Genomic DNA, 27,573 nt, shown 5'->3' on the forward strand with positions numbered 1-27,573 from the left:
CCCCCCCCCCCCCCTCCTCCAGTACATTTCTTGCAGTATGCTGATGACACCGCATTCCTCGCCCTCGCTCCTACCCTCCAACGATCCCAACGCCTTCTCCAGAATCACCTTGACCTTTTTGCCGCATGGTGTAACCAGTAGCTCCTTAAAATCAATCCTTCCAATACCCAGGCAATCATCGTAGGTCGTACCACTCGCTCCTTCCGGCTCCTGGATTTCTCCCTTACTGTCTGCGCCAATCCTGTCCGTCTCCCTCCACCCTCACCTACCTTGGCCTCACCATCGACCGTCACCTCACCTGGATCCTTCATCTCCATCCAATCCAAAGCCCACAACTGCCTCTGATTCCTCAAACTCCTCTCTGGCCGGACATGGGTGTTGCACCCCTCTACCATCGACCACGCCTACAAATCCTTAATCCGACCCACCTAGATATCTGCTTCCCCCGCCCCCAAATTCTAAGTCTCTCCAGGTCCTTGAGCATCATGCACTCCGCCTTGCCTTCCATATACGCCTCCCGTCCCCCACGCGGATCCTCTATGATCTCATTCCTTTCCCCCATCTGCTCCTATTCCTCGAACATATACACATACTCTACACCTCCCACCGCCTTGATCCCCTCACCCCCTGGTTGCTCCTCTCCTCTCCCGTCCCCGCCCCCTGCCACGCCTTCACTGTTGTGTCCCCCCTACCCTCCATCTCCTTTCCCAAGGTGGCTTCCATCAACTCCCCCTCCCAGATAATGCATTCTCTGCCTCCATTTATCCCTCCTATCAACTCTGATCCTCACCCCCCCTCCTCTTCTCCATCCTTTCGCTGGGCTCCCTCTTCCCCCCCTTCCATCCTGTTTCCTCCCCGCCTAACCTCTCCCTACCACCCTTCTTCTCCCCCCCCCCCCGAGTCCTTTTGTATTCCCCTCCTCTGCCTTCCCCACTCCCTGTCGCGTCTGCCCAGCACCCCCCACCCCTCTTATGGGTCCTCATCCTCCTTTCCCCCCCTCCCCCCTTCGTTTTTGCTCTCCTTCCCCCCTTTTTCTTTTCCCATCATCTGTCCAGTTTCCCCCCAACTGCTCTCGGCTGTGGTATGTCATATTTGCCAACTTTTTAGTGCAGTGTTCAAGTGAATGTTCAGTGTTGTTCGTCTTCCCACAGTGTTGCGAACAGAAACCATGCTGTTGCGGGGTGTAAATTTTATGTCTTTTGCGAACAGAACGCAGACTGTCGCCGTGTTTTTTAATTGTCTGTCTATTACTTTACCTGTCTGCTTCATATGCATTTTATTAGCATCATCATCTCTTTGTTCTATGTTTTAAGTTCCACGATTTTTCGCCATGTTACCATTTAAGTCTGCGATTTTATCACCTGTTTTTTATCATATATTATCTTCACCTTTTTAAAACAAAGTCTGTAGGCTGAAGAGCGGCGTACTAAGCTGCTGCCAGCCCGCCGCTTTCGGGGGGAAGCGAAACTCAATAATGAAAAAAAAAAGACATACAAATGTGTCAGCTTAAATTACGTTGACATGGCTTAAAGTCGTAATATCAGCACCTGATAATGGCCTAAGGCCGAAATTATCACAGTCACTAGCGTAATGATGATGTCCTTCAAAAAGTTTGTTATGACTGTGAATCCCAGCTACAGCAAGTGTATTCTTTAGTGAGAGATCCACTTCGAACTGTGCCGCGATGACCAGCCGTGTCTGGAGACGCACCAGACAGCGCTGGGGTACCAACCTGACAGTCACCCGCCATACGGCGCAACGGCCATGAGTGGTGGTCTGGGGTGCCGTTTGTTTTCATAGCACGACCTCTTCGGTTGCCATCCGCGGCACGCTTACAGCACAGCGGTATGTCAGCGATATTCTACCCCCCCGTTTGTTGTCCTTCATGGCAAGCCGTCCTGCGCTTACATTTCAGAAAGATAATGCCCGGCTGCACACAGTGAGTGTTTCTTACGTTTGTCTTCGTGCTTGGCCAACTAGGCCAACGAATGCCTTCCCAATCAGAGCGTTTGGAGCATTATGGGCAGGGCCCTCCAACCACTTCGGTACTTTGACGATCTAACGTGCCAATTGAACAGAATATGGTACGACATTCCTCAGGAGGGCATCCAAAAACTCGAACAGACCAATATGCATGACGACCAGAGATGGACCTTCGCGTTACTGTCTTGCTCGATTTATGAAGGTATTCCTCTTGAATAAATCACTCATTTTTTCTGAAATTGTAATACTTTGTTTGCCGGTAGATGTACATCACATCTACCGATTTCCGTCGCATTCGGCTAATTCTTTCGTAGCGCGTCGTTTTCTTTTTTTGATAGTTAGGGCGTAGTCCGGTAAAACGCAATAAATGCAAGGTAGTCATTGTACATAAATGGAACGAAATCAGACCACAAATCTAAGATTACTGGCCCCTTGCAGTTTGACAAGAAAAATACAGTCAAAAACCTAAAGTAAAAATGCAAGCTCGTCCAGCGTGATCAAAGAGATTTAGGGATTGCAGCTGGTCGTCGTAAACTTCATTGCACGATATTTCGGCTGGACAACTGCCAGCCATCTTCAGGTGAGCCGAACGACGACTGAAGAAGACGTTCTCCGCTCCGGCTTACATAGTGCGCTGATGGTACTGCCGCGCATGCGTTGAAGTCGCGGAGACAGAAGGACCACACTGCCCAGATTGTATCCAACATTCGACTCGTGTAACAAATGAGTGTGCTTAAAACCCTTTAGCAAGGGCACATACGGTGACGGATGCAGAGAATTTGCCTAAGGAACCTGCACATTCAAGGATGGTGTTCAGACACAATGGATACTCGACCCGGCAAATTAGCAGGGCCTTCTCAACTAAAGCCACGAACCGGGAAGTGGATAAAGAGGAGAACGTTCCAACCGAGTCCCTAGCTTTTCTTCCCTTCGTTGGAAATATCCCCTTCAAAATAGCGAGGATTCTTAATAATTTTCATGTGAAAGTGGTTTTTCGTCAACCTTCTAAGATTTCCGATCTTCTAAGATCGGTGAAGGATGATTTGTTACTATGGAAGGCGGGAATTTATAAAATACCGTGTCAGTGTGGTATGGCCTATATAGGACAGACAACGCGTACAATGTAAGAGCGTTGTACGGAACATCAACGTTGTACTCGCCTACTTCAACCCAGTAAGTCTGCAGTTGCGGAACATTGTATTTCCAACGTACAATCAATGGAGTACGACAAAACTTCGATTTTGGCCACGGCAACAACCTTTTGGGATTCCATTATCAAAGAGTCTGTTGAAATACGCATTGCGGAAAATCTAATGAACCGTGACAGTGGCTACCAACTGATAACGCGTGGAATCCCGTCATCTCCGAAGTTTGTTCGAGACGAAGACGCCAGAAGACTTCGATAGCTGCGGCCAGCGACAATACCGACGGCAGCTGAGTCTTGCAGTTCCACCAGCGAGGGCGCTGCCGCTGGGCGGGGTGGTCCTTCTATTGAAATGGTTCAAATGGCTCTGAGCACTATGGGACTTAACTTCTGAGGTCATCAGTCCCCTAGAACTTAGAACTACTTAAACCTAACTAACCTAAGGACAGCACCCACATCCATGCCCGAGGCAGGATTCGAACCTGCGACCGTAGCGGTCGCGCGGTTACAGACTGTAGCGCCTAGAACCGCTCGTGGTCCTTCTGTCTCGCGACTTCAATGCATGCGCGGCAGTACCATCAGCGCACTATACAGGGTGTTACAAAAAGGTACGGCCAAACTTTCAGGAAACGTTCCTCACACGCAAATAAAGAAAAGATGTTATGTGGACATGTGTCCGGAAACGCTTACTTTCCATGTTAGAGCTCATTTTATTACTTCTTCCATCTACGGTCAATGGAGCACGTTATTATGATTTCATACGGGATACTCTACCTTTGCTGCTAGAACATGTGCCTTTACAAGTACGACACAACATGTGGTTCATGCACGATGGAGCTCCTGCACATATCAGTCGAAGTGTTCGTACCCTTCTCAACAACAGATTCGGTGACCGATGGATTGGTAGAGGCGGACCAATTCCGTGGCCTCCACGCTCTCCTGGCCTCAACCCTCTTGACTTTCATTTATGGGGGCATTTGAAAGCTCTTGTCTACGCATCCCCGGTACCAAATGCAGAGCCTCTTCGTACTCGTATTGTGGACAGCTGTGATACAATACGCCATTCTCCAGGGCTGCATCAGCGCATCAGGGATTCCATGCGACGGAGAGTGGATGCATGTATCCTCGCTAACGGAGGACATTTTGAACATTTCCTGTAACAAAGTGTTTGAAGTCGCGCTGGTACGTTCTGTTGCTGTGTGTTTCCATTCCATGATTAATTTGATTTGAAGAGAAGTAATAAAATGAGCTCTAACATGGAAAGTAAGCGTTTCCGGACACATATCCACATAACATATTTTCTTTCTTTGTGTGTGAGGAACGTTTCCGGAAAGTTTGGCCGCACCTTTTTGTAACACCCTGTATAAGACGGAGCGGAGAACGTCTTCGTCAGTCGTCGTTCGGCTCACCTGAAGATGGTTGGCATTTGTCCAGCCGAAATATCGTGGAATGTAGTTTACGACGACCGGCTGCAATCTCGAAATCTCTTTGAACAGTTGATTCGCCGGAAAAACCTTAAATTTTACATCGTCCAGAATTGAGATGAGCTGTCGAGGATGAATATCACGAAAGGGATTGATTTGCCATCAGGAGTTACGGATTTGAACGCAAATACAGGAAGTGCGAGACAAAGCTTACCGCGTCAGCGTTGATGAAATGGCCGTGGAGGCTGCTTGTGGGGCAAAAGGCATACCGCATTTACTCGAATCTAAGCCGCACTCCAATCTAAGCCGCACCTGAAAAATGAGACTAGAAATCAAGGAAAAAATATTTTCCCGAATCTAAGCCGCACCTGAAATTTGAGACTCGAAATTCAAGGGGAGAGAAAAATTATAGGCCCCATCTCCAAATCGAAACAAAGTTGGTCCATTGTAATATGAGACACAATTTAGGTCGAATGAATGACGATACAGCTACAGTAGTTTGGTTCGAGTCGTAAGTTAGCAGTCAAGCTTTACCAGGTAGCCATTGCTATGCGTCAGGCGCTCCGTCCGTATTTAAACGGGTACCCTTCCTTTTCAACGTGCTTCGTCTGGTTTGAATTGATAGCTTATTTTTCTTTGATCTGATAAGCGCAGTTTTCTTTGTTAAAGGTGTTTACGTCACTCTAAGCTGAAAATGCGTTACTGTACTGTGTCATGCATTGTTTGTCGCATTCTCATAGTGCGTGTTTACGGCCTGTCGCCGCTCGCGGCGTGGCTTGCTTTTGTGCGCGCTACCGCCGCTTCTTTTTCTTTTCTTTTTTTTTTTTTTTTTTAAAAAAAAAAAGAAGAATCGTCTCATTAGCGAAACAATGGCAAGAAACTGCTATTTGTTGTTACTTACACTGCTGCTTTCTTTGATAATGAGCAACAAGAACCAAATAATAGACTGCGTATGATAGAAGATGTTCTGAACGAGAGTTTAGCGAAAATTTCTCTCCGTTTGAAAATCTTTGCAGACGCCTCTTTAGTACATTACATTCTACACAGAAATTAAAGTCATCTTAGATTTAAAAATCTAGTCAATTGCCGTGCTTCATTTCTGACTGTATCACTATTAAGCATAAGAATAATACGAATATAAACATGACATGATATTTATATTCTTCCGCGTTTGCTGTTGTCTCACTCTAGTTTCGTAGTTTATTAGGCAGACCGGATTTAAATGAGATAGCAGCAAACATGAAACAATACATGGCAAAATGTTTATATGCGTATTATTCTTATGGTGACGAGAATACTGCATGTGATTCACAATTTATAAAAGTTCCTATTATAGCAACCATCTCTTCTCACAGACAGGAAAAAATTCAGAACGTAGAGTTGGCCATTTTGACAAACATCCCAAACAGTCTTGCCAGTCGGATTTTCGTAGTACATTGAAAATAGCTCGTCTTCCACCTTTTTTTTTAAATTTATTTACTGACGCAGACGTTTTGGCGCCAGTATTTATCTTTGTGCCTACAAAGCATGCCTGTGTAGCGCTACATATATTCGACGGCAGAAGTAAGTTGTGGCGGCACCCACCAACTTTTTTTCAGAATTTCCGCTGACTTTGCACTCGATTCTAAGCCGCAGGTGGTTTTTTGGATTACAAAAACCGGAAAAAAAGTGCGGCTTAGATTCGAGTAAATACGGTAATCACTTAATAAAAAGGACCGAAGTAGCCACGAGATGTCTGTTGCGAAGCGTGCTAACTACAAATGACTATTGCACAAAGCTGCTTCCAAGGTAATGGACGCGAAAATAGTGGCAACTACTACTATATTACCAGTAACAATCTGACACCGCCCAAGAAGTGCAAAAGAACGAAGCTCAGAGAACATCTCTCCACCACTTTGTTGACTGGGACGCAGCTCAGCATAGTTCATGCTACGACTGAAAAAGGTTCCTTTGGCCAACTGTACCGGGGGTGACAGTGGAGACGGTACTTGCTGCTTCCGATCTGCTGGGAGGCTCGTCCTATTGGCGTTTAATTTGGATACTCTGTTATGGCGCCGCACCTTGGGCCAACACGCTTGAAAATCTGGACATAGTAGAAAACGGATACGAAATCCTACAAAACTGTGTTCTTTTCAAATTTATTCGTTGGCTGACGACAAATCTGATGTCGGAATTACGCATTTCAAAATGGCGGAACAAAAACGGCGGATCAAAGACTATAAATTTAACGGATTCGAATGAAATGTCGGGTGTAAGGTATTTTGAGGACGCTCATAAGGAATTAGGAGTCAGAATTGAAGTATTTATATGTTTAGTTCGATATTTTTCATTTTTCAATCGAAATTATAGTCAAATTCAGAAGGGTTGTCATCGGGTTGTCCATTGGGAGACAGTTAGAAAAGCAGACCTTTTACCTGAGGTCGCATCTAGAAGCTCGAGGTCAGCACAGAGGTGAGTACATCTACAGATACCAGAAGCCAATGGACTACATCACGCATCGTTTACTCGTTTACTCATGGGAATATTTGCGGGTAATATCTTCCCTTTAACGCCGGGTATCCTTATGCCGACCCACACTATAATGTAAAATTAATAATATCTCACTAATATAGGCCATAAAGTGTTAAAATGAACATTAATACGAAAGCGGGTAAAATTCACCACAAATTTAATTGATCTGTCCAACCACGTTTACTGAGAAAGAGAAATAGGTGGCATTTTCGTTGAGCCTGTTTTCTCGTCGTCTACAAATTCGATAAAATTAAAAAAAAGTGTACAGCCGCTTCTTGGTTAATATATGCTTCCCATTCATCTCGTTCAAAGGAAAACATTTACTTACGCGTGAGGGTTTGATGCCGAAAAAGAAAACGTCAAAGAGTTAATCAAAGAATTATCCAAAATATATAGTTTATTGATTAATTTCCAGTTTAGAACTAACCACATCTACGAAGACATGACAGTGAACGAAAGTATATTGAGTCGTTGAGTGAGGCGTCAGTCTCCATTCCGCCAAGGTCACCAAACCTGTTCGATCTCCCATGTGCCGGCCGGACGCACACAGCTGTGACTCCTGTCATGTTGGAACGTGCGGACACACTCAATCGAAGTGATCAGCAGATCACAATCAAACACTGCGCTGCACGACTGGACGTCTGTATTGGTAGTGATGATACACTCGTCCACCAGCTAGGGTTCTCAAAGGTGTGTGCCCTCTGCGTTCTTCGCCGCCTAACAAAAGACCACAAAGAGCAAGGAATGGCCATGTGTGAGGAATTGCTTCCACGTTACGAGGCTGACCGTAACAATTATTTGAGAACGTCAACATAGGCGATGAAACTTGGGTTCATCACTTCGAACTGGAAGCAAAATGGCAATCCATGGAGGGACGCCACTCACCTTTCTTCCCAAGAAAAAGGTCAAAGCTGCACCCTCAACCGGTAAAGTCATGGCAAGTATATACCTAGGACTTAAAATTACGAACGACTTAAATTGGTAAGAATACATAGAAAGAGTTGTGGGGAACGCGACCCAAGACTGAATTTTGTTGGCAGAACGATTAGAAGGCTCAACAGATCTATTACAGAGACATTACGTTTGCGCGCTCTCTTTTGGAGTACTGCTGCACAGTGTGGTATCCTTACCAGACAGGATTAACCGTGTACATTGAGAAATTTAGACGAAGAGCAGCACGTTCTGTATTATCGAGAAATAGGGGAGAGAATGTCAAAGACATGATACACGATTTGGGGTGGACATAATTGAAACAAAGGCGTTTCTCACGAAATTTCAGTCACCAACTTCCTCCTCCGAATGCGAAAATATTTTTTTGACGCCGACCTACATAGGAAGAAACGATCATCATAATAAAATATGGGAAAACAGAGCTCACTCGGAAAGATATAGGTGTTCGTTTTTTCCGCGCGCTGTTCGAGACTAGAATAATAGAGAATTATTGTGAATGTAGTTCAATGAACCCTCTGCCAGGGGCTTAAGTGTGATTTTCAGAGTATCCATATAGATGTAGATGTAGACCATCTTCTAGGATTCTGAAGAGGTTATTCTGTATGACGTCCTCCTCGTGGTGCAAAAATTAACTCTGAAATGTACTGTGCTATACCGTTCGGAAACTAAAGAAACGCTTTCAGAGGTTCGTTGCCACAAAATGCTACGAACTTCTCCATGACGACGCATGGCCTCACACAAGTCTGCGCGCCCGAGAGGAACTCATAGGTCTTGGTTGGACTGTTGTCCGCCCCGATAACCGTGCTTGGGTATCTCAGTGGTAGAGCACTAGCCCGCGAAAGACAAAGGTCTCGAGTTCGAGTCTCGGTCCGGCACACAGTTTTAATCTGCCAGGAAGTTTCAAATTGCGCCGGCACGGTAACTCAGCGTGTTCGGTCAGAAGATTAGCTGCCCTCTGCAATAAAAAAAACTGAGTTGATGGATCAACGACGAACTGAAACTGGTGTCTTACGACGTCCGCCACAAGCAGATGCAACGAAAGAAAATGAAGCAAATGAGATTTTTTTTTTTAAAAAAAAGAAGATATCTGAGTGGTCAGCGTGACGGATTGCCGTCCTACGGGCCCGGGTTCGATTCCCAGCTGGGCCGGGGATTTTCTCCGCTCAGGGTCTGGGTGTTGTGTTCTCTTCATCATCATTTCATCCCCATCCGGCGTGCAGGTCGGCCAATGTGGCGTCGAATGTAATAAGACCTGCACCAAGGCGGCAGGACCTGCCCCGCAAGGGGCCTCCCGGCCAGTGGCGCCAAACGCTCATTTCCATTGGACTGTTGTTTCTCATCCACCCTACAGCCGGGCTCTCACACGTTCCGACTTCCATCTGTTTGGCCCAATGAAGGATGCACTCCGCGGAAAGAGCAGTACATGTATGATGGGGAGGTTACTGATGCACAAAGACGTTGGCCCCAATGTGACCAGTAGACTGATACTATGCGGGCAAACAAGCCCTCCGAGTAAGGTGGCATAAGGCAGTCGCAGTGAACGGAGATTATGTTCAAAAATAACTTCTTGTAGCGAAAAGAGTGGGGAATAATATTATGGACTGGAACCTTGAATAAAACCAACCTGCTTTCAGGAAGAAATTGTGTTGCATTACTTAGTAAACGCCCCCGTAATGTGACCTGTGTGTAGACATCACGTTCCACTATGGGGGCGTTGGGTTGAAAACTAGGGATGAGAGAAACCGGCAAGTTAAAATCGATACCGGTATTTTAGTTCTGAATAACAGGTAGTTTTTGGTATCTGTTTGGTCTCGGTAATAACAGCCTTTCTAACCGGGTAAAAAATCTGACTTATCAATTTGCCTTAGCAACAGTGCTTAAATTTTTGGTTTTTAAATAAAACTTTTTTTAAATGAATAATTTTTAGCAAAATTTCCAATGTTTTGAAATATTGGATCATTACAGAAACTGGAAAAAGCAATCATGTTAATAACAATGCCTGCAGTTTGTAACTAGCAACAAACATGTGACATAAGGATCTGTGCAGCATTACAGTCTCTAAAATCTTCCTGCTTCCGAGTGGCGTGTCCTTCCAGAGAGCATACGTGTACGTGCTCTGTGAAAGACTCGGCCCCATCCACAACAGCCTGGAACCGCACTAGAGATACAATTTCACACCTGTTCGCAGCACTTTTCGAACGGCGGAGAATATGATTTTCATCTGTCGTTACATAGTTCGTGCACTGGTCGAAGATAGCACACGGAATCCAGCATTCTCGGCCAGGGCGACAGTACTCCTTCAGCAGTTTTTGGCGCAATTGCCCGTCGGTCTCTCCCGGGAGCAATTCCCACATCACCTTTTAAAACTAACGGTACATCTAACTCCTTAATGATTGTTAGATAATGCACTAATTACGAATTTGCATTATTTAAACTGTAGCCTCAGTCAACAGCCAAATTAAGTTAAATAGAACTTTCTATGTTGTTGTTGTTGTGGTCTTCAGTCCTGAGACTGGTTTGATGCAGCTCTCCATGCTACTCTATCCTGTGCAAGCTCCTTCATCTCCCAGTACCTACTGCAACCTACATCCTTCTGAATCTGCTCAGTGTATTCATCTATTGCTCTCCCTCTACGATTTTTACCCTCCCCGCTGCCCTCCAATGCTAAATTTGTGATACCTTGATGCCTCAGAACATGTCCTACCAACCGATCCCTTCTTCTAGTCAAGTTGTGCCACAAACGTCTCCGCCGGCCGAAGTGGCCGTGCGGTTAAAGGCGCTGCAGTCTGGAACCGCAAGACCGCTACGGTCGCAGGTTCGAATCCTGCCTCGGGCATGGATGTTTGTGATGTCCTTAGGTTAGTTAGGTTTAACTAGTTCTAAGTTCTAGGGGACTAATGACCTCAGCAGTTGAGTCCCATAGTGCTCAGAGCCATTTAGACCATTTTAGACCAAACGTCTCTTCTCCCCAAGCCTATTCAATACCTCCTCATTAGTTACGTGATCTACCCACCCAATCTTCAACATTCTTCTGTAGCACCACATTTCGAAAGCTTCTAGTCTCTTCTTGTCTAAGCTATTTATAGTCCACGTTTCACTTCCATACATGGCTACACTCCATACAAATACTTTCAGAAACGACTTCCTGACACTTAAATCTATACTCGATGTTAACAAATTTCTCTTCTTCAGAAATGCTTTCCTTGCCATTGCCAGTCTACATTTTATATTCTCTCTACTTCGACCATCATCAGTTATTTTGCTCCCCAAATAGCAAAACTCCTTTACTACTTTAAGTGTCTCATTTCCTAATCTAATTCCCTCAGCATCACCAGACTTAATTCGACTACATTCTATTATCCTCGTTTTCCTTTTGTTGATGTTCATCTAATATCCTCCTTTCAAGACACTATCCATTCCGTTCAACTGCTCAAGTCCCTTGCTGTCTCTGACAGAATTACAATGTCATCGGCGAACCTCAAAGTTTTTATTTCTTCTCGATGGATTTTAATACCTACTCCGAACTTTTCTTTTGTTTCCGTCATTGCATGCTCAATATACAGATTGAATAACATCGGGGATAGGCTACAACCCTGTCTCACTCCCTTCCCAACCACTGCTTACCTTTCATGCCCCTCGACTCTTATAAGTGCCATCTGGTGCCTGTATAAATTGCAAATAACCTTTCGCCCCCTGTATTTTACCCCTGCTACCTTCAGAATTTAAAAGAGAGTATTCCAGCCAACATTGTCAAAAGCTTTCTCTAAGTCTACAAATGCTAGAAACGTAGGTTTGCCTTTCCTTAATCTTTCCTCTAAAATAAGTCGTAAGGTAGTATTGCCTCACGTGTTCCAACATTTCTACGGAATCCAAACTGATCCTCCCCGAGGTCGGCTTCTACCAGTTTTTCCATTCGTCTGTAAATAATTCGCGTTAGTATTTTGCAGCTGTGGCTTATTCAACTGATGGTTCGGTAATTTTCACATCCGTCAACACCTGCTTTCTTTGGGATTGGAATTATTATATTCTTCTTGAAATCTGAGGGTATTTCGCCTGTCTCATACATCTTGCTCACCAGATGGTAGAGTTTTGTCAGAACTCGCTCTCCCAAGGCCGTCAGTAGTTCTAATGGAATGTTGTCTACTCCCGGGGCCTTGTTTCGACTCAGGTCTTTCAGTGCTCTGTCAAACTCTTCACGCAGTATCGTATCTCCCATTTCATCTTTTTTGTGGCGGTGTTCGTAGCGACAAACAATTCGCTGTAGAAACGGCTTACGAAGTCACCGCCACACTTTTAATAGCGGGCCGACCGGTCCGCTGGAACAGTGAACAGAAAGATGAAAACCCAAACACTCTGATTAAATAAAAGTCGGTACTTATCTTTATTGATGAAGATACAGAAACACAATAGTGAACTCCGTGTCTACAGAGATCTGTCTAGTTCGAGTCGGAGCGGCTAGGTCAGCGTCGGCTGACGACAAACAACAACTCTGCTGCGATGAACACACAACTGACTAGCAAGTACACAATTCGGTGGCGAGTATACAACTGAGCGGCGAATACAGAACTGTCCTAGCGCTCGCGACTCCAGCGCTTAAGAAGCCAGAAGCCAGCGGTGGCGCGCGCAGACTTGCGGCGATTTGCTGTCTCGCTGGCGCTGCTTATGCGGACGGCGTCCGGACTTTGATGCTGCCAACCTTTTGGCAGCGGGCTCGGGTGGCATTACTGGCTAGGACATAACAATCTTCATCTACATCCTCTTCCATTTCCATAATATTGTCCTCAAGTACATCGTATTGCTAAATGATACGCTGAATTTCGAAATGTTGCAACAAACATGAAAGATGCTTTACTTAATCGAGCTACCACTAACTGTAATACCGAACCAATGTCAATCAGGGATACACAATAGGCTTTGTACTGTGTCAGTTTCAGCGCGCTTATTTTGTTCAAGTTTAGCATCTGCTCCTGCTGACCAGGGACAGTATTTGTGCGCGGTAATTTTGGGTTCATGCACTATTCCTTGCAGCTCGCTAACATCAATGGAGAGAAATTTTTGCTACGAGATGACTGAAAAAGATTCACTTCATAGCTAGTTTCTGATCCGACTTTTGACCCGACTTCATAGCCGACGTCTGGCATGTCTGCATGTTTCGATTACGACAGTATGTCAATTGGCATTTGTCGCAAGCTAATGATTAAGATTAAAGCCACCAAGCACAGAAAAAAATTGTCTGTATGTGTTTTTTCTATTTTCTATTTGTCTTTCACCTAATAACTACTATACTATACATTTATATGATTAATATTCGAAAAATTGGATATAAAAATACAGTTTTTATGTTCAAGGGCATATTTTGCCCTTGGCAGGTTCTACCTGTGACATTAATTCAAACTGTGTCTAAATTTAATTTGGTAACCTTGGCACGCAGTAACTGCAGTAGTTAATTCAGAAAAATGCGGTTTCCTGAGTAAACTAATGCCTTCTGCTTCTTTATTACCTTTACGTATTATCTCAATCTGTTTATTCACATTCAGGATCCTCCGGATGTGAAGACTGTCGCCATCTGTGCAAAAGTGATTCAGAATCAACCACTTTGTGTGCAGGAGGTAAATGTCATGTGTAAATGACAGTATTCTCTCCAATTAAAGAGTGCCGGCCGGAGTGGCCTGCGGTTCTAGGCGCTACAGTCTGGAGCCGAGCGACCGCTACGGTCGTAGGTTCGAATCCTGGCTCGGGCATGGATGTGTGTGATGTCCTTAGGTTAGTTCGGTTTAAGTAGTTCTAAGTTCTAGGCGACTGATGACTTCAGAAGTTAAGTCGCGTAGTGCTCAGAGCCATTTGAACCAATTGAAGAGTGTTCCTTGAAGGTCTTCAATACACAGTAACCTACTCGTATATTTGTGAATGTGTTTTTATTTCTGATTTTGAAACTTTTAGTCAAGGAGAAAAACTTATTATTCAGCTATTAGATCAAAGAGTGATCCGAAATTTTGGGCAGCCTGTATTATCAAGTACGGACGTTCTGTGTCTAGTCATGCAATGAAAGCTTTGACAGCTGCTACTGATATCACTTAAAACTTCCGCACTAACGGGCCTTGGTAGACGTCTAAAACTTTCCCATAAAATTTCCTCCCCGACCGCACGAAGCATCTCCAGAGGTAAAAAGGTGAATTGGCATTACGTGTCTAGGCTCTAAGCACTATGGGACTTAACATCTGAGGTCATCAGTCACCTAGACTTAGAACTAAGTAAACATAACTAACATAACGACAACACATACATCCACGCCCGAGGCATGATTCGAACCTGCGACCGCAGCAGCCGCGTGTTTCCGGACTGAAGCGCCTAGAACCGCTAGGCCACCGCGGCCGGCATTACGTGTCTAGTTTATAGAAACTTTCCTTGTCCAAGTTTTGATGACTGTTGCTTCTTATACCTTTTACCTGAGAAAAACAGTATATTAACTTGCATATTTTTGGACACCCTACATGTTATAAAATTATGTTTTTACCTGTAATGCACATTTAAACTAATCTCACATTGGAAATAAATACATGTCACAAGATTTATAGCCTCTCGTAACACGGAAAAATTTTGATCTTGCGTAGTGCTCCACGTAGCCTAAAATAACTTGGTGCTCCTATGGTTAATAATCGTAGAGCACAAGTAATTCCTCACGTATGCATACCTGATTGCATAAAATCCTTATACTTCATTTCGAGATAGATCATATTTAACAGTACACTGATTTGTATATATTTAGAAGGCATAATGGTAGATTTTGTAATAAGTTACACATTCCACATTATCAATTAGTTTTCAGAATAATTTGCAATTATTAGTTTCTGTTATAAAATCGAACCAGCAGTTTGGAGACGAAGTATCATTTTCACATATTAACTTTATTAGCTGTATCAGTAGAAAGCAGTATTGATATTAAAATATTACCACCAGGTAGTTCAAATAGTAATTATCGTAATGGATACCCTGTTTAATAAATACGTGATCCATTATAGCGTCAACTGTCATTGGCCAACATTTGACATTAGTTTGTTGTATGACCACGATTAACATCCAAATAATAATGCCTAATTCGCCTTCTGAACGAGTTAAAAGGCTCTATGTTTATTTAGAAAGATGGGAATATAACCGTTCAGGGTGAAATGTGTAAGTTCTAACATACTTTTCCCCGTGAGATTGTTAATACTGACAAGAAACCGTTGACTTAAACAAAAGAATTAGGTACATATGATTCCTTGAAACTTTAGCCTCATGATGACATGATATTATGTTATGTTAACGTTCAGTGCTTAACATTTTGAATGTTTTGAGTTTAAACAAGCTCGGTAATAATGAATTAACGATAGCTCCACTTTTCTGCAAGTACATAAATTAGAGTTTTGCTTTAATACCCAAAAAAGTTTCACCTCAGTGGGTTGCTCTTTTATTTTCCTGAAATACATACATTCTGGTTATGTTGACGGTAGAAAACATGTTATACTGGATTTTATAGTTATTTAAATTATAAAAGTTACCTACTTTTTGTTTTACACTGTGTGAGTCTCGTGGCTGCCAGCCGAAATAACCAAAGGTCTAAATTAGTAGACCATGTCACCCGCAAACACGAGAAATTTTAGGATATCGTCTCCATTGAATTTTTGTTTGTAATTCAGTTTAAAAGATATGTTCAGGTACATATCCTATCATCTCTCATGTTTGCAGATGACATGTGGTACTAATTTAAACCTGCAGCTGATTTCGGTAGTCAGCCACAGCACACACGCAATGTAAATTAAAAGATAAGGTGCTCATATGATTTAAATAACAACAAAATACGATGCAACATATTTCCTAACCTAAACATAATCTGTAGGTATGTATTTCAGGAAAATAAATGAAAAATCTACTGATTATGAAACAATTTGGTAAAAACATTATGTTGGCACCCACCTACATAGGGAGAAATGATTATCACGATAAAATAAGAGAAATGAGGACTCGGACAAAAAAATTTATGTGCTCGTTTTTCCCGCGTGCCGTTCGAGAGTGAAACGGTAGAGAGACAACTTGAAGGTGGTTCATTGAACCCTCTGCCAGGCACTTTATTGTGAATAGCAGAGTAATCACGTAGATGTAGGTGTAGAAATATGTTTAGGTGTTAAAAAGCAGCCGGCCGCGGTGGTCTAGCGGTTCTGGCGCTGCAGTCCGGAGCCGCGGGACTGCTACGGTCGCAGGTTTGAATCCTGCCTCGGGCATGGGTGTGTGTGATGTCCTTAGGTTAGTTGGGTTTAAGTAGTTCTAAGTTCTAGGGGACTTATGACCTAAGATGTTGAGTCCCATAGTGCTCAGAGCCATTTTTTGTTAAAAAGCAAAACAATAATTTATGTACTCGCAAAAAGGCAGACCCATCCTTAATTATTTATTATTTTCTGCAAGCATGGGAACTCAGCTCAGAACTCCAATATGGTAAGCTTTGTAATATTTACAATCAAAATAATTAATACAGTATTTTGTCCTTCCCTTAATGAAATAACAGCAGATACTGGTTGTCACTGTTAGCATTCAACCGCGATTCTTATACATATATTTTAACAACGCGTTTCAAGAGACAATGCTCTCATCATCAGGTTGTAAAGTCTATGTCATGAAATTAAACGGACTAAAAAGTCAAAATATCATCACAAATAGTTGGGAAGTCCATAGAGTAAAACAGAATTAAAAGTCTTACACTGAAGTTGTTGACATAAGCCGATGGCCGTTCCATAGCTACCAAGTATGCTGTCGCACTGCGCCGGCTCGGGAGCTGTTGTGGACTGACGTGCCTAGGTGTTGTGGCGTGGTTACAGCCGTGTGCTTGACGGTAACGCTATGCTATTGGGCGCCTTATTTCCTTATTGCATTGGTCTGCCATCGTTAGCCTCTCGCAACTCCGTCCGTGACATGCTACAAGTTTTACGGTTTACAAGTCTACATGCACGGACGGAGTTGCGAGAGGCTAACGATGGCAGACCAATGCAATAAGGAAATAAGGCGCCCAATAGCATAGCGTTACCGTCAAGCACACGGCTGTAACCACGCCACAACACCTAGGCACGTCAGTCCACAACAGCTCCCGAGCCGGCGCAGTGCGACAGCATACTTGGTAGCTATGGGACGGCCATCGACTTGTGTCAACAACTTCAATGTAAGACGAGGACCCACAGCCCAATATACTTTTAATTCTGTTTTACTCTATGGACTTCCCAACTATTTGTGATGGTATTTTGTCTTTTTAGTCCGTTTAATTTCATGACATAGACTTTACAACCTGATGAGGGCATTGTCTCTTGAAACGCGTTGTTAAAATACATGTATAAGAATCGCGGTCGAATGCTAACAGTGATAACCAGTATAACGCACCTCGACTCCATAATGGATTATATTAAATATAACAGAAGATAGGTGTAGAAATTTGGAATTAACATTGGTGTCATCCACTGCTGCGTTTTAAAGTTGGCAGTCCTGCAGCAGAGATATCTCACAAAGCGACCAGTTTTGGGACCGAGGTGTGAGCAAATACGACCACTCCTGACAGCTGATAGGCGAGGGTCAGTACAGGATAGTGATGGGGAGCTCGTGAATGAGTCGTTTAAATGAACGCTTCACTCCAGTGAAGTGTGAACTAACCACTCAATTTCAATGAACTGGTACTTCAAACTCTCCACAGATAGTACACTCCACACTTTTTTTCTAGTTCGTTCACTCACTCTCTTCCCCTCTCCCTCTCTCCCACTACATTGGCGCTACGTCACTCATTCTCCCTTCACTTCAATCCTCCCTGTACTGCCTGTCGACGAATCGCGCGGTGAAATACACTTAGAACAGCAGTTGCACTTTCCTTTCACATAACCTAAATCGGCGAAGAAACCCCAAATTTCACTACTTTTACGCGATCGCGTGTTGCTAGCCATTGTATAAGCGTGAACAGACACAAAAACTGCTTTCGAATAAAATAAAGAGGGATTTTACCTGAAATCGTACCAATGACTACAGGTGACCGTTTATATTTTGAATTTAGAGGGTTATTATTCTCAATAAAAATAAAATCTCCAGGAAAACTTCTGAATAATTACTTAACGTAGGTATATAGACTTTGTGACAGTGGTAAACATACTCATTCTATTTTGGATTAAATTTTAAAAGGAACATAAACTTGGACTGCATTTCGTTGGTAGCCCTAGTTTTCAGTCCATAAATACAACAAATAAGGTTTCACTTGGCAGATGAAGACTCTTTTTGGCGCTTCATGAGAAAATGTCGAGCAAGATTAAACGTAATACCTCCTTTATATGTGACAGGCTTCTCTGTTTCTCTTTCCTTTGTCCCCTTCGACCATCCTGTATTTAAGTTAACTCAGACGCTGTAAGACGCAAAACGTTGCGTGCACGTTACTGCATAGTTCGGCCATCTGTTGGTAAAAATATAAAGTATTACGAAGCTTTATTGTACGAGCGAGGCGAAGCGAGCGTAGCCGCGGCTGAACGGCGAACTGGGCAACTTCGCCAGGCTTCCGTACTTCATGAATGAACTACTTCATTTGAACGCTTCACGGCAAAGAGTGAAATGAATGAAGTACTTCACGGGAATGAACGAGTTCGACCCATCTCTAGTACAGGAATAAAATCCCACAGGCGCTGCAGTAGCCCCACACGCCACGAGTAGTCGATTGATTCAAGAAGGTCGATTGCGTAAAAGGGGCTTAAGCGCGACAGAACTCTAGCGGACGGCCGAAGCGTTACCTGCGACTCGACAGCGGCGGCAGCGGCAGCGGCTGCGTCGTCATCATCGATGCGGTCTTCGACGCCTTCCCGCATGGCGCCCGCGTGGCGGTGCAAGCGACTCGTCCCACTGACCGGCACGCCAGCAGACGAGCAAGGTCGCGGCTGCTATCGCTGCGAGAGCAGCTTATCGCCACAGCTGATCGATACGCGCAGGTGGGGCAGGCCAGGCCGGCTGGTCCGCGCTGCCGAGTTGGGCGCCGTGACGTCACTCACAGCTGGCTATTCATTCAGCAGCAGTTACGACGCGGCGCGCGCACTATGGTTCGCTGGGGCAACCAGTGGCACAGGGAAATAGCTAGGCGTCGTCATTCAGCCAGTCACGCGGGGCCTTCCGCAGGGCTTTCTGCAATACAGATCTGCCGCGGCCAGCAGCAAAACTGACTGGCACGTAAATGGCTGTAATCACGTTGATGTCACCGGGAAATTCCGGAACACTGCGTTCGTAAACAAATCAGTATGCGACGAGCTGAGCAGTTCAAGAAGCGGACATTATGTGCACAAATTTGATGGTAGAACACTGCACATACAACAGGCCTCGTTATATTAACGGCACTACTCCGCTCAGTGCAAATATGAAAACATTTCCTAGCAGACGCGAACACAAGCGTGTCTAATGTCTGTGCACCACAACGTCCGTGTAACGCAAATCCTCTGTTCCCTCGAATGGAAGCTCAAAGTGTGTACATTTTTTTTTCTTTTTTCAAACACTGCCACTCACAGTGCACATTTCACAGACTGTAACAGAACAAAAGTCAGTAATGCAGCTCATTTATAGGTCACACATAAGAATACACAGATGCGGAGGTACTGAGACAGTGGAGCTCGACCTCTTCCCTTCCTTTCCAAGGCAATTTCAAACGTTGTTAGCAGGTGAAAGGTCAATGAGCAGCTTAATTCCTTCAGGAGAACACATCAACATACACTCGATGGGGAAAGAACTCCATAAACAATACACATACTGTACGTTACAAATCCTTCGCAGGAACAACAGCAACAAGTCCTTTCACTATGTTGAGCAGAACGTCGAGCTCTCTTTCAGTCCCACAAGGTGCATTCTGGGAACTTCACTACGACAGATGATGTGTCGTTCAGTCCAGGACAACCTGAACAGTGACATAGTATCCAAAAATAATATCCACTATTCACTCTTCCGTTAAACGTTGAGTAGGATATCTCCGAGATATTTGTGAAGAACAAGAGATGAAACGAAACGTAAAGTTCAAGTTGGAGTAGCTGAACTATCCACACGCAAGGTTTGTTTTAGTCGCATATTTTTCACACGATGGATTAGGTAGAGTTGCAGTGAGTATGCTTTGCTCCGAGGCACTTTGGAAACACGAAGGAAGCACTGTTAGAGGATGTGCTGACCGCCGCACCAGCTAACGAGTTTCTACTGGCGCCAGGATGACTCCGCGCATGTGCAGAAGAGGCCTTCCCGGAGTACGGCGTGAGCGTGCCGTGGCTTATGCCCTCCCAGCGAGCACTGAGTGTGATGTGGGCCTCTGGGCGGCGCCTTTGAAGGTGGGGGCGTGCGTGAGAGCAGAGTCGATTAGCGGCGGTAGGGTCGACCGTAGCTAGCGTCGACGGGACTGCCTGCGCCGTGGCTCGGTGCTAGGATGGCGGGGGGGGGAGGGGGGGAGTAGGGAGGTGGGAGGGGCAGTTAGAGCTCATCTCGTGGCGCGGGGCCGGAGGACTGCGTGGGAGAGACGCCAGAGCAATGCTATGCCACGTTATGCGTGAGTGCGGTTAGCCGCAGGAGCGCGCAAGGCATGTTTTGATCGACATGCGCGTCTCGCACGGCTGTGCAACTGTCAAAATACACTACTGGCCATTAAAATTGCTACACCACGAACATGACGTGCTACAGACGCGAAATGCAACCGACAGGGAGGAGATGCTGTGATATGCAAATGATTAGCTTTTCGCAGCATTCACACAAGGTTGGCGCCGGTGGCGACACCTACAACGTGCTGACATGAGCAAAGTTTCCAACCGATTTCTCATATACAAACAGCAGTTGACCGGCGTTGCCTGGTGAAACGTTGTTATGATGCCTCGTGTAAGGAGGAGAAACGCGTACCATCACGTTTCCGACTTTGATAAAGGTCGGAGTGTAGCCTAACGCGATTGCGGTTTATCGTATCGCGACAATGCTACTCGCTGTGGTCGAGATCCAACGACTGTTAGCAGAATTTGGAATCGGTGGGTTCAGGAGGGTAATACGGAACGCCGTGCTGGATCCCAACGGCCTCGTATCATTAGCAGCCGAGATGACAGGCATCTTATCCGCATGGCTGTAACGGATCGTGCAGCCACGTCTCGATCCCTGAGTCAACAAACAGGGACGTTTGCAGGACAACAACCCTCTGCACGAACAGTTCGACGACGTTTGCAGCAGCATGGACTATCAGCTCGGAGACCATGGCTGCGGTTACTCTTGACGCTGCATCACAGACAGGAGCGCCTGCGATACAGTAATCAACGACGAACCTGGGTGCATGAACGGCAAAACATCATTTTCTCGGATGAATCCAGGTTGTGTTTACAGCATCATGATGGTCGCATCCGTGTTTGGCGACATCGCGGTGAACGCACGTTGGAAGCGTGTATTCGTCATCGCCGGCGTATCACCCGGCGTGATGATATGGGGTGCCATTGGTTACACGTCTCGGTCACGTCTTGTTCGCATTTACGACACTTTTAACAGTGCACGTTACATTTCAGATGTGTTACGACCCGTTGCTCTACCCTGCATTCGATCACTGCGAAACCCTACACTTCAGCAGGATAATGCACGATCGCATGTTGCAGGTCCTGTACGGGCCTTTCTGGATACAGAAAATGTTCGACTGCTGCCCTGGCCAGCACATTCTCCAGATCTCTCACCAATTGAAAACGTCTAGTCAATGGTGGCCGAGCAACTGGCTCGTCGCATTACGCCAGTCACCACTCTGGATGAACTGTGGTATCGTGTTGAAGCTGTATGGGCAGCTGTACCTGTACACGTCATTCAAGCTCTGTTTCACTCAATGCCCAGGCGTATGAAGGCCGTTATTACGGCCATAGGTGGTTGTCCTGGGTACTGATCTCTCAGGATCTATGCACCCAAATTGCGTGAAAATGTAATCACATGTCAGTTCTAGTATAATATATTTGTCCAATGAATACCCTTTTATCATCTGCTCTTCTCGTTGGTGTAGCAATTTTAATGGCCAGTAGTGTACGGATAGCTGAGCGTAAGTAACCGAGGGATGCAGGCAGCGCGCGGAAAGCAGTCACTGCTGTATCGCTGCCAAGATAAGTCACTTCCTCTTCAACAAACATGTTGTTTTCCTTGTACTCATCTCTCCTAACCTACGCTCTTTAAAGTGCACAACGAAGTGAACGCTAAAGCGAATGGAAATCAGCCGCGTGTGGTAGAAGACGCGCCACGAAGTGCACGTTAGTAACCCCACGCGCAGAGCTACGAGGCATGGCGTGCTAGAAATAAATCAGCAATTGCTACTTTCATTGCCTTATGTGCAGTGACCATGAACAATAACATGGCTGAAATAAACAGTAGGACTCGCACACCGAGGTTTCCGTACAAACTTACATTATGTATGTAGTTATTTCATCCATCCCGGGAATAGGGAATTTCGACGATTTTTGCGTTATCGATATCAACACTGGTAAGATATCAAAATATGTGACATAAAATACGGCCGTATCTTTTGACTGAATCGACGTAGAAGCTTACATTTTTAACACCTCGAAGGGACCGTACACTTTAGTGTGTGACATACATTTCAACTTGATACGTTGACGCGTTTCTGAGAAAAAGGAGTTTTAATAGGCGGATATGCTATCGCATAACTAAAAGTGAGAAAAAATAGTTTTTTTCGTGTGATATAAATACAAATTAACAATTTTCGGATTTTTTCCTTTACTTGTACTGTGAAACTTTGCTTCCTGCCGAATTTCATGATTCTAGGTGAACAGAGTGCACCATAGAGGTTTTGGTGAGTTTTCGAGTATCTAAATAAATGAGATAAATGGCCGTATCTTTTGATTGCACTGTCTTGCAAAATGGTTCAAATGGCTCTGAGCATTATGGGACTCAACTGCTGTGGTCATCAGTCCCCTAGAACTTAGAACTAATTAAACCTAACTAACCTAAGGACATCACACACACACACATGCCCGAGGCAGGATTCGGACCTGCGACCGTAGCAGCAGCGCGGCTCCGGACTGGAGCGCCTAGAACCGCACGACCACCGCGGCCGGCACTGTCTTGCAAGTTTAAGTTTTTTACACCACCAAGGGACCACAGACCTTAGTAAGTAATATAAATTTCAAATTGATACGTGCACCTGCTTCTAAGAAAAAGTGTTCTTAACAGTCGTACAGACATACAGACCCCTTCTCGCTTATACTACTGTACAAAAAATTTGACTATGATCGTGTTCCAGATGGTCAATTTAGACGAACTCAGATTTAATTATTCTTTTCCAATGCATATGGTAATCAGTGCACAAAACAACGCAGATTGCGAATCTGAAACGGCCCCTTAGAAAAATTATACATGACTGTGCTTAAACTGACACACAATATTTTTAGCGCAACGCAATCTGACTTTTAATAATCCCTACAAAAGAATGGCCCTGACTAACATTAACCTATATCTTTCACAAATCACTTACCTCACAAAAATCTTCGTTACTCGAACTACTGCAATACAGCGAGCGCCACTACTGCCAGCTAATTAAAAGATTCAAACTACTGAAGGCGCTAACTACTGATAGGCATAGTTAGCAAATGAAAGATTTTGATAGAGAACAAACAATTTATTTACCTTAATAGTGTTCAAAAGTCATAATATTTATATATCAGTTCATGATATCCAGTCTTACAAATTTACTGTCTCTGTCCAGATCATCCGCTATCAAAACTCCGCCATCTCACTCCCCACATCCACCACTGCTGGCGGCTCACCTCCAACTGCGCAACGCTACGCGCTGTTAACAGCCAACTGGCCAACACTACAATAGCCAACAACAATGCAAACCAGCCACAGACTGCACACAACACAGCCAGTGATTTTCATACAGAGTGCTACGTGGCGTTACCAATAAAAAAACCTATACAGCCTACTTACAAATCGTTTCTGTTAGATCACACAGATGTGTAGTTACATTTCGTACCAAGGTAAGGTGAGAGTCGTCCACCCAATTTGGAGGTATTTTTTACTGAGTAATGCAACTGCAACACTTAAAACTCAATAGTTCAGTTATTAACTGTCTACATAAAAACTATTTCATGAGAAAGCTATTGCACCAACTTCTGCTTAATGTATTGATTATGTATTTTACTGTGAGACTAATTAACCTGCAAATCACTTCCTCACATTATCGGTTACAAAATTATTCCGTTTGGTTTTCAGCTAAGCAACACAGAAGGAGGCAAGGAAATTAATCTAAAAATCCAACTTTCTTCACATTAACGCCACAAAATCACAGTTACACACAAATGGTCATAGATGTCCACCCTACGGTGACAATAAAACACAAAGAAAACTGTTAATCGTGAAAGTTTGTTGAATAATAGTGTCAGAATTAATTTAGTTTTTGATTAATGCTTCACTTCGCATCAATACTTGGTTGCATTACACCACTGTGCAACTAAATGGCTGCGCGACTTAACTAGCCTTGATCTCGAAATTATCTTAAGATAACACAGGTTTCTTAAAGGCTTTATTCAGAAAATAAGACAGTTCGCTCTAAAATTATGACGCTAACGTAACTTTTAGGATTTGGTAGAGGAACGTGTGCCAGGCAACATGATTTGGGTTGCTAACAGTTTGTACGTACATGTAAATTAAATTATGTTGTTAAAGAACACACAATAAACCGTGGCCCGTCTACTTTGAAATGATAAGGTAAAGAAAGAGTACATAGCCTGGAGGCAACGACGCGAAGCGCTATTATGGTATTATGGTCCAGGACATGACGTAGGAGCTCAGGCAACAGTCAGGCACACAGAAAAGGAAACCCTAATGTTGGATTAGAAATTGGATTTCTCTCAGGAAAAAAAGGAGTAAAAAAAACACTCATTAAAGAAACAACACTCGATGATGAGAATGCTGTCTGCTTTGGCAAACCAACCAACTGATGGGTTGTGGATATCAACTGCAGACTAGATTTTGGAATTTTGTTGTACTCGTTAAGTTGAGCACATTTCGAATGCTCCTAGTTTTTACTTTCTCAGTTGTCGGATTACACTCGCAATCCAAAATTTCGAGATTTCTCGGTCTTTCCAACCACGATCTTCACGTCAATACGTTTTTGGTCCCACGTTTTCTTCATTTTTTTTTTAAATTTATGAATTCAAAAACCGTTCTTTCCATATTATGGGATGCATTAACTTTTTAACCTGCGCGCGCGTGGACGTATACAAACACTCCTCTACAGAAGTTTTAACAGTAATATCAGAGCACACTGTTTCACAAACTATGAAAATGCGCCTGCCGATCACAGTTTTGATATATTTTTTTAAAGAATAAAATGACAGAACAGTGGAACCGAACAGACCACAGCTTCAGTACCTCACGAAAACTGAAAGAGAATTCTGGTATTTCGACGTACAGTCACCAAAGGGCAGTAGGGGCTTTGCTAAGTACAACCAACCAAAAACCTATAGTGGCAATGCAGAAAGGTATGCCACCGAAAAGTGGGTGATACAGCCTGTACGAAGAGCCTAGTACCAAACGTGGAAAAAAGCCAGAAACCACATTTTATGGGAGATCTATTTTTTCCCGATTATACATTTGTATTTGACAAGGATCCAGATATTTTTAACTGATGGCATTGTAATTATAACTAATACAAATACTTTCGTCAACTCTAAAAAAATTGTAGCATTGTACAGTAAACTAACTTTTAATGACTGGCATGTCAGGTTTTGAAACACAGTTTATTTCATGTCCAGTTTTGAAACAAACATTTTAGGCTGGCTTTCACCTTTTCTACCTTGGCCAAGTGGAGATTGGTTTACGTTATAGTCGATGTAAAGTTCCATTCTTAAAAAAAGTGAGCAAACTTGAAGGAAATGATGTAGAATGCGGTTTCGGCAGCTATAACATCAACATGTTCGTGACCATGTTGAAAATTATGACCATGAAACTTCCTGATTGACATCAAAGCTTATGTCTGCGATTGGAACAAACTGATACAAAAAAATGTCCGCTTGTGATACAGCTCTCATATTTCAGATGTAAAAATGAACGCTCCCTGGCGTCTAACGGTACACACGTCGATCAGAATCAAATACCTGATGGAAAGCTGTAGTAGAATCAACTTGTAACTGATTTTCGATTGAGGTGATGTAAGACTCACCTTGATTAAGGCTCCTCATATATTGTATAAATCTATATCTTGTCCAAAATAAAAGACACCACATAGTATAATTCAGGCAATAACTGCCATTGATCCCTTGAGTGAATATGCACACCTAGCTCGAACTCTTGGGAATCGGCGAGATGCCCCAAGTAATGAGGCTAATGAGCAGGAGTACTACATCAGTAGCGTGTGGTGTAAGTTGAGAATTTTTGTCTGATGCGATACGTGCTGGGGTTGTCCGCACAGTAGGGCTGGCTGCTGTGTCTGGATGGCGTAGTGACCAGCGCATCTGTCTAGTAAGCAAGAGACCTATGTTCGAGCCTCAGTCTGGTACAAATATTCAATTTGCCCCATTCGTATAAACTGGGGCCCACTGGCAACTAAGATCATTAATTCCTTTGTGTCTTAATATCTTTGTGGTTGTTGTGGTCTTCAGTCCTGAGACTGGTTTGATTCAGCTCTCCATGCTACTCTATCCTGTGCAACCTTCTTCATCTCGCAGGACCTACTGCAATCTACTTCCTTCTGAATCTGTTTAGTATATTCATTTCTTGGTTTCCCCCTACGATTTTTACCCTCCACGTTGCCCTCCAATACTAAGTTGGTGATCCCTCGATGTCTCAGAACATGTCCTACCAACCGATCCCTTCTTCTAGTCAAGTTTGCCACAAGCTCCTCTTCTCCCCAATTCTATTCAATACCTCCTCATTAGTTATGTGATCTACCCATCTAATCTTCAGTATTCTTCTACAGCACCACTTTTCGAAAGCTTCTATTCTCTTCTTGTCTAAACTCTTTATAGTCCACGTTTCACTTCCATACATGGCTACACGCCATATAAATACTTTCAGAAACGACTTCCTGACACTTAAATCTACACTCAATGTTAACAAATTTCTCTTCTTCAGAAACGCTTTCCTTGCCATTGCCAGTCTACATATTATATTCTCTCTACTTCGACCATCATCAATTATTTTGCTCCCCAAATAGCAAAACTCATTTACTACTTTAAGCGTCTCATTTTCTAATCTAATTCCCGCAGCATTACCCGATTTAATTCGACTGTATTCCTTTATCCTCGTTTTGCTTTTGTTGTGTTCATCTTATATCCTCATTTCAACACACTGTCGATTCCGTTCAGCTGCTCTTCCAGGTCCTTTCCTGTCTCTGACAGAATTACAATGTCATCGGCGAACCTCAAAGTTTTTATTTCTCCTCCACGGATTTTAATACCTACTCCAAATTTTTCTTTTACTTCCTTTACTGCTTGCTCAATATACTGATTGAGTAACATCGGGGAGACGTTACAACCCTGTCTCACTCCCTTACCAACCACTGATTCCCTTTCATGCCCCTCTACT

The sequence above is a fragment of the Schistocerca americana genome, chromosome 1, assembly GCF_021461395.2.
Source record: "Schistocerca americana isolate TAMUIC-IGC-003095 chromosome 1, iqSchAmer2.1, whole genome shotgun sequence".
NCBI lineage: Eukaryota > Metazoa > Arthropoda > Insecta > Orthoptera > Acrididae > Schistocerca > Schistocerca americana.